The following is a 12,923-nucleotide window of genomic DNA, read 5'->3' as shown; positions in this document are numbered from 1 at the left end:
TCACCCCCCACTAATGTTCTTAATGGTTAATAAAATGTAGCTTGCGAATGTAATATGGGGACGGAGCCATCCCAATAACTGTCACAAGATATAAAGGGGAAAATGGACCCGGTGATAGTAAAAGGGCTCTATCACTGGACTCTATTGCTTGCAGTTTTGGCGATGGATGTACTAAAATAACCTGTTAACACACAACAAAGTGCATCCCTATAATAACCTCCTCAATCATTTATTAAAAGTCACGTCAAGCAAGCCCTTATAATTCATCTTTATGCAAATACATCAATGTCAAGCCATTAGTGTATTGCTCAGGTTTTTATTAAAGTGCATTCTTTTTAATTCAGCTCCGTAAAATACGAGCCCCATTGCTCAAGAATTATAGCAACTATTACAGTAACATATGGGCAACATGCACTCAGAAAATAAAAACCAACAGAGAAAATGGCAGGGTCACAGCGGGAGAGCAAACACTTAACAAAATGGCAGTGGGCTAATAGATTTTTCTCCTAAGGTCCTGGGAGAAGGGTGTCTGTTATAGGTATTCAGAGGAGAGAGGGCAGAGCCCCTAGGTCTGCCCCACCGCACCGCCCTGGCTCCAACCTCCTCCAGACCCCAAGAAGCCTTTACGATTAGCTTTCTCTTGCCCAGAGTGGGATAAGGGGACCAAGCCCCAGTTGTTCAGCTCCTGTTCAGACCTGGAGTTCCTGTAGTCATCAGAGTTTGAACATTTATAAAGGAAAAAGAGGAACACTTCCTTCTTTTAAAAACAAAACCAAAAGCAGAAACAATTCGAGTAACTTGGATCTCAGATTTTGTCTACTGTAGGAGAAAGCTGATTTTCTTTCTCTTTCTCTCTTTTCCTTCCTTTCTTCCTTCTTTCCTCCCTCCCTCCTTCTTCCTTCCTTTCTTCTGAATTTGCTTTCTTTCTAAATTTTACTCAGTGAACTAGATAACAAATAAATTAAAAATTTTAATATATAGAGAACAAGAAAGAGGGTCGAATAAGAAACTGAACATGTTGGTGCAGTTTCTCTGTCTCTCTCTGTCTCCGTCTGTCTGTCTGTCTCTCTCTTCCACTCTCTGTCTCTCCCTCTCTCTCTGTCTCTGTCTCTCTCTGTCTCCGTCTTTCTCTGTCTCTCTCTCTCTCTCTCTCTCTCTCTCTCTGTACGTCTCTCTTTGTCTCTCCTTCTCTCTCTGTCTCTGTCTCTGTTCCTCTGTCTCTCTGTATGTCTCTCCCTCCCTTTATTAAGGACAACTTGAGTGTAAATGGAAAGGAAAGCAATTGTAGCTAGCAGCTTAAGTTTAAACAAAGGTACAACTGGTCTCCCTAAACTCCCTTCTGGTTCTAGATCCTAGGATTCTCTACTGCAAAACTCGCTGATGCATTATGGGATTGCCATCATAGGGACCCTCCCCTATCCCGCTTCCCAGCCCTTCCCCTGCCTTTCCACGGAGTGCTGGAGGGCGCTCCTCTGCAGTACATTACGCTAGGAAGGTTCCCCACCCCTACTTTAGGAATGCTGGAAGCACAGTCAAACACCCCTCTGGCAGAAGACTTGGGAAAGCTTCTCCCGTTGAGTTAATTCCACGTCTGGCTAATAACAACAGTTTTTTAAGCTATGGGCTCCTCTGAAAGTTGGATGCCTTCTGCACCGGCTCCTCAGGGGGCAGCCTGGTGTGTCCTGAGCCAGGCAAGATTCATCCTCTAGGGGAAAAAAGAGGGTCTTAGGAAAATGGATAAGAAGAAAAATTCAGGCCGGGCTGGCTCCTTTTCTAGTGTTGTTTCCCTTTTCATATTCGGCCTGAACTGCGGGGAGGTGGGAGGGTGGGTGTGGGGTGGGGTAGTGGGGGGTTCCCAACATTCCTTCAGCTACTGTGTTGCTATCCAGGACAACTGTGCTTAACAAAAGGAAGGGGGAAAATACTTGAATAATCCACACAATCAAGTAAACAGTATCAAATTCAGTTTTTTGTTGTTCCCTCTACACCCAGTTTACAGAAGGAAAAAAAAAAGGAACCGTACCACATTTAATACCCCATCCCAACCCCAAACGACAACATGACAGACCAAAAAGAGAGGAAAGAAAAAAAAATCAGAACCATCTCCCAGATTTAATGAGAGAGTTGCCTAGATCCTCATCACCCAGCATGGTAATTGAGCAGATCTATTAACTTGTTACACTAGATTTGTTTAAAGAGACTATTACACAGTCATTTAATCAATTTGTTACACTGGAGGTCCTGACTTATGAGACACTTGCCTTATGATTCCTTAATGACTGAATTAATTTGTTTTAATAAAACCAACATTGTGTACAAGTACATTTCTAGAAATGTAATTTTGGAGACAGAATAGTCCAATGCTTCATCTGATTAGGTCTTTTCTATGGTTTATCAAAGTCCATAGTTTCCGACATAGCTGCTTGTATGGAGTATTTTTCTTTTTTATAGCACCATTAATTTAATATGGATCATTAGTTCTTTATACACATGCATGTTCTGACAAATGTACCCAATGAATAATGCACCTAATGTGCTTGAGCTCAAATGCATCACATCATAAACAGAGACTTCGGCAAGAGAGTAATAATGAAACAAAACACCACAGCCACCCATAATTGTGGTTATCATCGGCACAAGCATCCTGTACCTCTCACTTTATTACCCTAAAGACTTGTTTTACAGATCAAGAAACATTTGTCCCCAGATTACAGCAGCATAACAAACTGGTTCTAACTATGTAGAGAACACAAATAGATTTATGGTGAATTAAAGTTATCTCGAGAGCAGATGTAGGACAAGAAAATTGGTTTTGCTCTTGATGGAAACTGACGTGTGTGGAATAAAATGTAAATAAACACAAGGTCCCCAAGAAAAGGGACTTGATGTTATTGATTATGTAGAATAATTGGGACATTACAAATGTTAATGTACTATGTTAATGTACTACAAATAGCTGGCATTTATGGTGTGGCTTTTTTGTAGGAAGGTTCAGGGTCTGTGAAAAACCATTTGAAAAATGGGGTTTGAGTTACTGTGCAGTAAAAAATATATATAAGTAGAGGAAGTGATTGGAATGTTATGCTTCTGACTGATAACCGATATAAATGATAACTGAATGAACCCACTATAGAGGTATAAACATTTCAGCTAAGGGGAGAAGAAGGGCAGAGGGATGATCTCACATTTTTGTGGGCATAAAACAGCCCTTCATAATGTGGGTAACTAGAGAGAAGCCAAATACTGACTAAATGGTTCAACAATGATTACTGAAAAGACAAAAGAAGTAGACATGTTTTTAAAAAGATGCTTATAAATCTTTCTGAATGCTGAGGGACATGGAAGGCATTTTAACTGGATTTCATTTTAAATAAAGGTTTCAGAACACACACATATTAACTGCATATTTGAATGCTTTCATGCCCTCCCTTTAGTGTCCTTTGGAAAATGAAATGCACACATAGGGTGATGAATGACACTTTTAAATGAAAGATGTGGCTATATCTGCTGCATTAGGGGTAATTATGACTATTACACACCAATGAGGCTCAACTTTCAACTGTAGGAATAAAAAGCGATCTGCTATAATAATAAGTACCCTCCCATCTTCCTCCCCCCCCCCCCCCACTAAAAAAAGAGCCAGACTCCATTCAATGACCATGCATGAGCAGATAAGATTTACATTTGGAGGGTCAGAGGATTAGGATATTTCTTCATTTACAACTCTGAGAGGGGTTGTTATTTTTCTGTATTTTCCTTGTTTAATGTTCATGTGCATTTTGGAGATCAATCTGGCAAATAGACATGGTCATGTTTGTAACATGTTACTTCATTCATCCCACAGGAGGTAGATAGTACAAAACATGTACTAGAGTTTTGGCATTTTGAAGCATACACATCTTTAAAACAGAAATAAAAAGATTTTTCAAAAATTTTGGAAGTCTCTAGCTTTGTGATTTTCTCCAACTCCATTGATATTTCCCTCTGAGGGGGAATTATTTGGTAATATTTTTGCTAAAAAAACACAACTTATAAAATTAAAAAGGAGTCTTATTGAATTAAACTATTGTCTTTTGATTTGGACATATTTGGAATGGGTTTCATTTTTTGGTTAAATTATAAATAAAGGAAAGGTGACCAGCTTGGAGCAGGAGGATTTTCTTGAAACCTCTTGATTTTCCCCAAATTTCTTCATCTTTATCTTGCCTTTTTTTCTTTATCTTTCAGGTCTCTTCCAGCTTTAGTATCTATGATCCATTCTAATCCAAATGAGTTTTATTAATTTCTTACTTTTTCTTTTAAAAGTAGCAGATCTAAAATATATTTGCTGTTTATTTTGAGGTAAATGACTTTGACCTTTTCCTCATTTCAGCATATGCTGCTCATAACCTATTTGAAGCCTATTTAAAGTCAACCCACATTAAACATTTGAGGTCCCAAGGCCAATTCAAGGTCATTTTAATATCTGCCAAAGGTTAATTAGATGACTGTATTAAAACAAAAATAGACTTTACTCAACTTCATCTTAATAAATATAGACAAGTTCACCTTATACTTCAAAACTGCTTTCTTGTTCCTTTAGAAAGAAATAAAATAACTCTTGTAAAAATCAAACCAATTTCCCCTTCTAATCATTAGAGCAGTTATATAACTGTTTCTATTACTTTCCTGGTCTTCAGATTCTTTCATCTTATATATGCCTTTTCCCCCTTTTCACTCAGTTAGTTGTAACTGAAACTCCAAAGCCCTTACTTCACTGATGGAGATCAACCTCTAAGAAGGCAGAACAGAGAGAAAGAGAGAACAGATATTGTCACTTCAGTCTTTTGGGCTTTTTTTTAGTGTCCAGGGATTCTTCTGGCCTCCAACATAGAGAGGGAAGACACTGGGGATTCTAATTTCTCTTTGGAGCCATGAAAAGAGAAAAACTTTGGGAAGATGATGACTTGTAGATTATTGCTAGAGTTTTCTCCTTTGAGTGAGAGCTGGGACTGTTTCTCTTGATGAACTGAATTATTTCATTCCCAATGGGAGAGCTTCTTCACTCTGTGTATATATTCTCTGTGCATATTGTCTGGTATATATTCTTGTATTTATACTTTGATTTCTGTTTTGCTATCAATTTGGATAAATGAGTTTCTTTGCTATTTAATATGTAAGTTTATTGTGAGCTACCGTTTGTGAGAAGGGAATCAAGGCTTGGATATAAAACTCAGAGTCCCATTCCCCTCTCTTAAAAATAGTAAAAAATTACTCTAATAGTAATGAAGAGTTTAGGTTGAATCTTAAAATTACATTCCCCAAACTAATAGCATTTAGCGAAGCAGATAGACATATTTCTTGTCCTGTACTCCCTCTCTCGGAGGAGAGAAGAGTGGAAGCCTCTAGCCCCAACCTCCTGTTCAGCAGGGATCAGTCTCCCTTGGAGAAATGTATGTATTTGTGTGTGTGTGTGTGTGTGTGTGTGTATGTGTGTGTGTAGATGTCTATTTTGACCTCTATGTTATCTGTGGGGGGCAATCATGTTACAGAATCATGATGAAAAGAAAAGTTTCACAGACATTACATTAGTGAGAGGAGCAAGAATCCATGGCTTTTCACATTTTAGTTGGATTAACATTCATTAAGTTTCATATTGGATTTATGACATTGTATTTGGTAACATTGAAGTGTGAATAGCCAGTTCGATCCTACAAATGAGTAAGTTCCACCAAGCAAGTAAGTGAGGTGAATTGGGAGTAGGGCAGAGAAGCAATACAATGAAGAAGAAATTGACTGCTGAAATAACTTCATGGTCTGTAAGGGAGTGTAGCTATCACCCTTGGGGAAGAACTTCATACAGGGTCATGGAAGAATCTGGAGTCAGAGGACCTGAATGCTAATTGCATCTCTCTCACTTACTAGCTCTATGATCCTGTGCAAGTCCCTTCATCTCTCAGATTCCAAGCTTTCTCATCTGCAAAATGGAAGGAGGCAGAGTGATGTGGCTAAAGAACTAGACTTTGGAACCAGAAAGATTTGTATTCTAATTCTGCCCCAGTACTAGTTGTATGACCCTTAACCTCTCTGAGTGTCAGTTCTCTGGTCTGCAAATGAGGATAATAGCATCTGCTTTGAAAGGTTGTTGTGCATGGGATAATGTATGGAAAGTACATTTCAAGTTTTAAGCAACTAGAAGTCATACTTGCATAAAGAATCTGAGCTCTGAAGTTAGAGGACATGGCTTTAAATTCTGCCTCTGCTGCTGATTACCTGTGTGGCCTTGGGCAAATCATTTAACCTCTCTGTGCCTCAATTCCTTCAGCTGTACAAAGAGGCAGTTGGAGAAGATGGTCATTTTCTAAATGTAGCTCTCTGTTCCTTTAATTCTGTTTCAGGGATTTGTTGTGATGATCAAAAGAGTATACTGTGCTAGATTGATGGGCAAATTTCTTCTGATGTGCACTAATTTTGAGAGAACATCACTTTGTATTAGCAGTGGTCATGCATGTTTGTTTGTGTTGATGGCAGGCAGATTCAAGAATCTGTCCTTAACCAGATAATATCAGATTGATCTGATTTCTCCATATTTAGGTCAGTCTGTTGAGTCATTTCTTTCATTGTATTTTAAATTCTGTGATTTTAAGAAATGGTTAAAAGTAGTAGCTCTTAATGAGCACACTTCAAGGACTATTAGTGATACTGAAGTGGTTGTTGGTGTGGCAAATTCAAGTATTTCATAGATAATTTAAATCCACAATGAAAAATGTGGTTAAAGACAAAAAAATTCCCAGAACTGAGAAGATATTACTTAAAAAAAGTAATCAACCCTAAGGAAATAAGTTAAAAGATTTTTGGAGTGTTTTGACAATTTGAGAGGTTGTAACTGATTTTTCTACAGTGTGGTCTGAACTTTTTGTTATTAGAAGAATGGTTACTCGTTAAAAGATCAGTAAAAACAAAACTGCTAGTCATTTCTATGAAGAAAAATTTCCTGTAATAAATAAGACCATGCAAAGATTGAAGTACTGAAGTTTGAAATAAAGGTCATTTTTACCAATGAAACTCACTTTTAAATTAAAGGTGATATAAAATGTAAAAAGCTATATAAAATCCATATGTTTAGATCTGTAGGATCTGGGATTTTTTATCAGACTATAAAACATTTATCCCACAAATTGTTTTGATAATTTTTTCCCCTTCCAGTGGGGTTGTAAGTTTTGTTACTGTTGATGGAATGAAAAATTATTTTTTTAAATTTTAAGAAATGTAATTATACTTTATTTTAACATTTATCCAAGGACAACTGAATATGTCTTGTTTAGAGTACAATAGAAATTCAGATTTTTAAAATTTTTCATACTCTAGTCTAGAGAAGCATGAGTCAGTATAAAATTTCCTCCCTCCCTCTTTCCCTCTTTTCTTCCTTCTTCCTTACATCCTTCCTTCTTCCTTACATCCTTCCTTCCTTTCTCCCTTCCTCCATTCTTTCTTCACTCCTTCTCACTCTCTTTCCTTTTTTCTTCCCTCCTCTCCTCTTCTTCCTTCCTTCCCTCCTACCCCCTTTATTTGACAACAATAAATACTAATTTATCTCATTAAAATTGATGAGCTTCTGTAAATACCTTAAGTTCTGAAGGTAATGACAGAATGGCTCTTATGGTTATTTGGGTAATTTCATTAAATATCCAGGCTACATAGGAGGTATTTTGCAATAGTATCTCAATGAGGGTTAGGCAGATATCACTGTTCTAAAAAGGCAGAACAAGTTAGATATTACATTATTGTGAATCAACCTATTTCTTAGGGTATTTGAAATGATGAACTTTAAAATGCTATGGATTTTATATGTCTGTCATGGCTGCAACATTGAATTTGAATACCACTGTGGTAGTGGCACTAAATAATTTATTTTATATACACTAGAGTAGAACTGATTGACCATAATATGCAAATTTATTCAAATGACCTCAGAAAATCATACTGAGCCAACAACCCTAGTATTTCTTAACAGGCTGTAGCACTGACTGTAAATACTTTAGCTGCTCACCTGATAGTAAATTCATAATCATAGCAAATAACACTCTTTCTTCCCACACTCTGGCCCCTCACAAAAGCTGTACTTAATTAAGGTCTAAACCAATAGTTTATTTATGAAATGAACTTTAACCCCTCATGGAAAGATTTTCTTTTTATTTAACTTTTAATAAGAACACTGAAGATTAGAGTTGAACATTGTATTTTCTTTTCCAGTCCCACCTTCTTTGGTACCATGACATTTTTTTAGTTAGAGGTTGAGGTGGTGTGAGGATAAGATTATGCTGGAGTGAAATGGTTACTCATTTTTTTTTTCACAGTCTAATTAAGTTGTAAGATTCTTGTGAAATAGTTCTTTGTATTAATTGGATCTACATTTTTTTCTTTTGCTTTATCTTTCTATGGTTTCCATATCAAGACTATGTTATTCTCATAGGAGTTTGATTTGACTGCTTCTTTTCCAATTTTTGTAAACAATTCATGTGATATTAGAGTTAATTATTCTTGTAATTCTTGATTAAATTCACTTGCAAATTTATCTAGTTTCAGATCTCTCTCTCTCTTTCTGTCTGCCCTGCTCCCCAACTTTGGAAGTTGCTTTCAGGCTTTTTATTGCTATTAAAAATAGCCCTCTCCTTTTCTATTAATTTAAAAAAAAACAACTTCAATTTAATAAGATTTTTCTTTTTTATTACATCTATTTTGGTGTTTAATTATCCTTTTTGATTTGTTCCTTTTCTATATTTCATTGTTTTATGTCACATTCATTGACTTGTTCTATCTTTTTCATTAAAGATCTATTTTTTTCCCTTGTAAGATTATCTTTAACTTTTTAAGGATAAGTTTTTTTGTTTTAAGTATCTCTTTTGACTTTTAGAATGTTGTACCCCAAGATCTGTTATTCCCATGGTGGGAACTTAGTGCTTAAATTGTTTCTTTCCATGCTTTTGTCTTTGATGTGGAAATTGTAAATTTTGGCTGTGACATTACTGGAACTTTTTCTTTCACAATGTTATTGGTTAATTATTCCAATCATTACTTTCACCTTTGATTCTAACAGACATGGATAATTTCATTTTATGAGTTCTTGAAATATAGTGTTCAGCCCTTTTTAAAAACAACAACAACATGATTTTCGGGGAGTCTAATGATTCTTAAATGATCTCTCCTTATCTTGTTTCCCAGGTCAGTTGTTTTTGATACAAAGTCCTTTATATTCATTTTAATTTTTTTCAGTCTTTGGATTTTGTTCTAATGCTTTTTGCTGTCTTATGGAATCATTGATTTGGATCTATACTACTTTTCAGGATTCCATTACTTGGGCAAGATTTGTCACCTTTTCTTTTAAGCCATTACTTGTCCTTCCAACTGTTTCCTTGAGAGCTTTTATTTCATTAAAAAATCTCTAGCTTAATTATTTTCAGTTATTATTATTTATAATAATTTTTGATACTGGATAATGACTTTTTAAAAAAATTACATTTTTTTTCAGCTTTTGTTATTAAATTGGGGCTTTGTGCCAGGGTCAGGCTCTACTGAGTGCCATGTTCTTGTGTAGACTGGTTGGCTCTGGTTGGTTTTGCTACCTTAGGACAGAGTTTTAGGTACATCAGAACCCTGGGGTCTGGGTCTTCCCAGTTTGAACATTGCATTACTTTCTTTTAGTTGTTGCCTGTTGTCACTCTACAGAGCTCCCAAGTTCCTTCATCCCCAGGACTTTCTGAATGCCCTGGGGCTTTCTCTGGGGAGTCTTCTGTTCTTGTTGCCTCAGGCCATAGTCTTGAAGGCTCCATATGTTCTGTATTCTGGTGATACTGGAAGTTTCCCTTGCATAGATTATGGCTTTGCTTGAAGAAGGCTGAACTGATTTTTGTACACGTCTGGGATGGAAGAACTAATTCTAGTTTCTCATTAGTCTTCTTAATCATTATTTGGACTGGTACAAACTTTGGGGTTTTACTGCAGTAAGTTTGTAGGAGATATCCTGTCTTCGGTGTAGATAGCCACCTTAAAAGGAAGTCTTTTTCTCATTTATCCTTTTTGTTAGCCTTGTTTCCAGGTTGAAAAGGAGACATATTAAGATCTACTGTTAGGGTTTTACTATCTATTTTCCCCAGTAATTTGTTTAATTTTTCTTTTAGTGCAATGCAATTAAATACATACATATTAAATAGTGATATTAGTTTTCCTTTTTCTCTCTTTTAATAATTAAAAAATATTGCTTTGTCTCAGATCATGCCTGTTTCCCCTGTTTTAAAAGAAAATAAAACGTGACTTTATTCAGACCACCACGTTTAGTCTTAAAAGAGAAAGTGAAAATCAGGGGGGAGAGGGGCAAAACATTTGGAACAACATGGAAATTTTCCATTTGCTAATTTTGTACTTAAAGTTTTTTTTGAAGGCCCATGTTAAAATGATAAAAGTGGGAAATAAATCTTTAAAATGGACAATTCCTTTAGAGAAGCTTTAGAAGTAAAGACCCATTTAAATAGAAAGCTATAGAGAAAGTAGTTGATAGAGCTTCATAAAACTTTTATTCTACATGCATCAACTTGATATGCATGTTCTTAACAATTATGCTTGCACTGTTTATGAAAATTCCAAAAGACATTAAGCAAAGCTAGTTATTATCTCACTGATTTCCCTGTTAACTATTTTTTACAGCATGTATAGGAAGTGTAAAAAACATCACCATAGCAAAAAAACCTAAAAATAGTTAAATACATGACTTTTTGTGTTTTACTGCTATGTTTGATGTACAGTAACTTTATGAATATCAAGTCATTTATTTTTACCGCATCTTTACATTTGTTCTCAGATTGCCTAAGCCATTTAAATACAAATAAAATGAGTGCAACAGAAAGAATGAAAATGAACAGCAGACAGCTTTACAAATAATGGAATGTGAATTGTTTTTGCCCTCATTTAGTGTAAATTTACTATATTAAAACTTTGTCTTAAGGAATAGTTTTGCAATCATAATTATATGATATACATGTTGAGACTAAGTATTACATAGATACATATGGTAAGACGTGCAAGGGTAGCTATGGGACATTTGTATCACTCTGGTCTTGTGAAATCATGATATACCAAATGTACCTTGCCAAACATGTAATGCATGCATAAAAATATCCCCCTGTCTATATTGGCCATCTCAGGTGGGAAATATAACTCCTTTAATTAAAAAAACAAACAAACAAGAATTAAAACCAAAACAAAGTCCAACCACATGAAAAATATAGAAATCCAAATAGGAGTTATATAAACCTGTCATAAATCATAAATAAAAATTATTTGTGGGACAGCATGGATGACAAATGATCTACTGTGCACATTTTAGAATGAGGCAGACAAAATTTATGAGCCTGGCTAATTCTTTCCTCTTTTTCCTACTTCAGTTTTGTCTCCTAGAGCCTCCCATGTCCACAATGTCAAGTTTTCTCTCAGTAATCGAATTATTTGTGTACTGTCTTTGTATCATTCTTCACTTAATGTATCAAGTTCAGCAATAGCTCCATCAAAAGCTGCCTTTGTAAGGGAGCTTTCTCTGGAGAGTTCAAGATCTCATTACAGAGAATAGAGAAGTTCAATTTTATAGGATGCTTTTGTAGCATCTCTTTCCTTCCTTCCTTCCTTCCTTCCTTCCTTCCTTCCTTCCTTCCTTCCTTCCTTCCTTCCTTCCTTCCTTCCTTCCTTCCTTCCTTCCTTCCTTCCTTCCTTCCTTCCGTTGATTTCAAATGCTTCTTGATATGCTTGTGGATTGATCCACGATTTCTCTCTTGCTATCACCAGCAGTAACCTCAGGCAAAGATTATTAGTAATCTATTTTTATTTTCAAATGGAAAATTTTGCATTCTGATTATGAAGTATTAGGAATTAAAAACTTCTCCATTAGAGTCAATATATTATTGCAGATGATCTCTTCGCTTGGTCTCACTTTCCTCTATATATTCTTGGTCTCTCTCTCTCTCTCTCTCTCTCTCTCTCTCATTTTTACTTTCTAAGCACCTCTTGTCTTTTGCTCAGTACATGAAGGAAACCTCCAAAAATGGTCTCTAGCCACCTACAACAATTTTGTAAGCAGCAGAGAGAAGATTCCTGTCTTCATTGGATAATTCAGCTTCTTTCTTAGTTGCAGACTTTGGGTATGCTGTCATGTCATTCTGTGTCTTAACCTATCAGTCAGTTAAGCCTTCTGTAACAGCTCATTTTTATCTGTGACTGAATGTCCTCTACTTGGAGTGAGTGGTAGTGTTAATACATAGACAGGGGTTCAGTGGCCTCTGAGTGGAAGTGGTAGAAGTGGCAGGGTGAGACTTCTACTATCCTTACTTTCTGAGTTCAGTAGATTTGCTCTAGCCCCTTATTTTGATTCTGAGTGAATCCTTATGTTTCAAGTTGGTTTCTTGCAGACACTTTATCTTTGGTTCTCCTTTCTAATCTGTTCTGCTATTTACTTCAATCTTGTGGGTGAGTTCACCCCATTCCCATGTGAGGTTGTGATGTTTAATGTATTCAATTTATTTAAAAATATTTATTTATTTTATAAAATTAGTTCATTGTCAATTAACTTGAACTAAAATAATTTAATCAACAATTAATTTCTTAGATAAAATAAACTTAATTATGTTTTAATTAAATTTACATTTCTTCATTCTAATCTAATTTTTCTTTTTTCTTTTTTTGCTTTAGCTCCACTCTTTACAAAGAAGCAGGTGGCAAAATAGAAAGCATATGCTTACCCCTAGATATCTTTTTGAAATGTCCTAGTTCTACTCCAGTGCCCTTCTTCTCTTCCCCTCCCCCAGATGCTGATGGCAGGCTCCTACCCATACTTTCTTTTCTTAAGATTTCCCCCTCCATTCTTCTTCTGAAGTCGGAATTTATTTTGTTTAGAGCTAATC

The sequence above is a fragment of the Notamacropus eugenii genome, chromosome 7, assembly GCF_028372415.1.
Source record: "Notamacropus eugenii isolate mMacEug1 chromosome 7, mMacEug1.pri_v2, whole genome shotgun sequence".
Classification (NCBI taxonomy): domain Eukaryota; kingdom Metazoa; phylum Chordata; class Mammalia; order Diprotodontia; family Macropodidae; genus Notamacropus; species Notamacropus eugenii.
The sequence above is the reverse complement of the archived record's forward strand: the minus strand, read 5'-3'. Positions refer to the sequence as shown.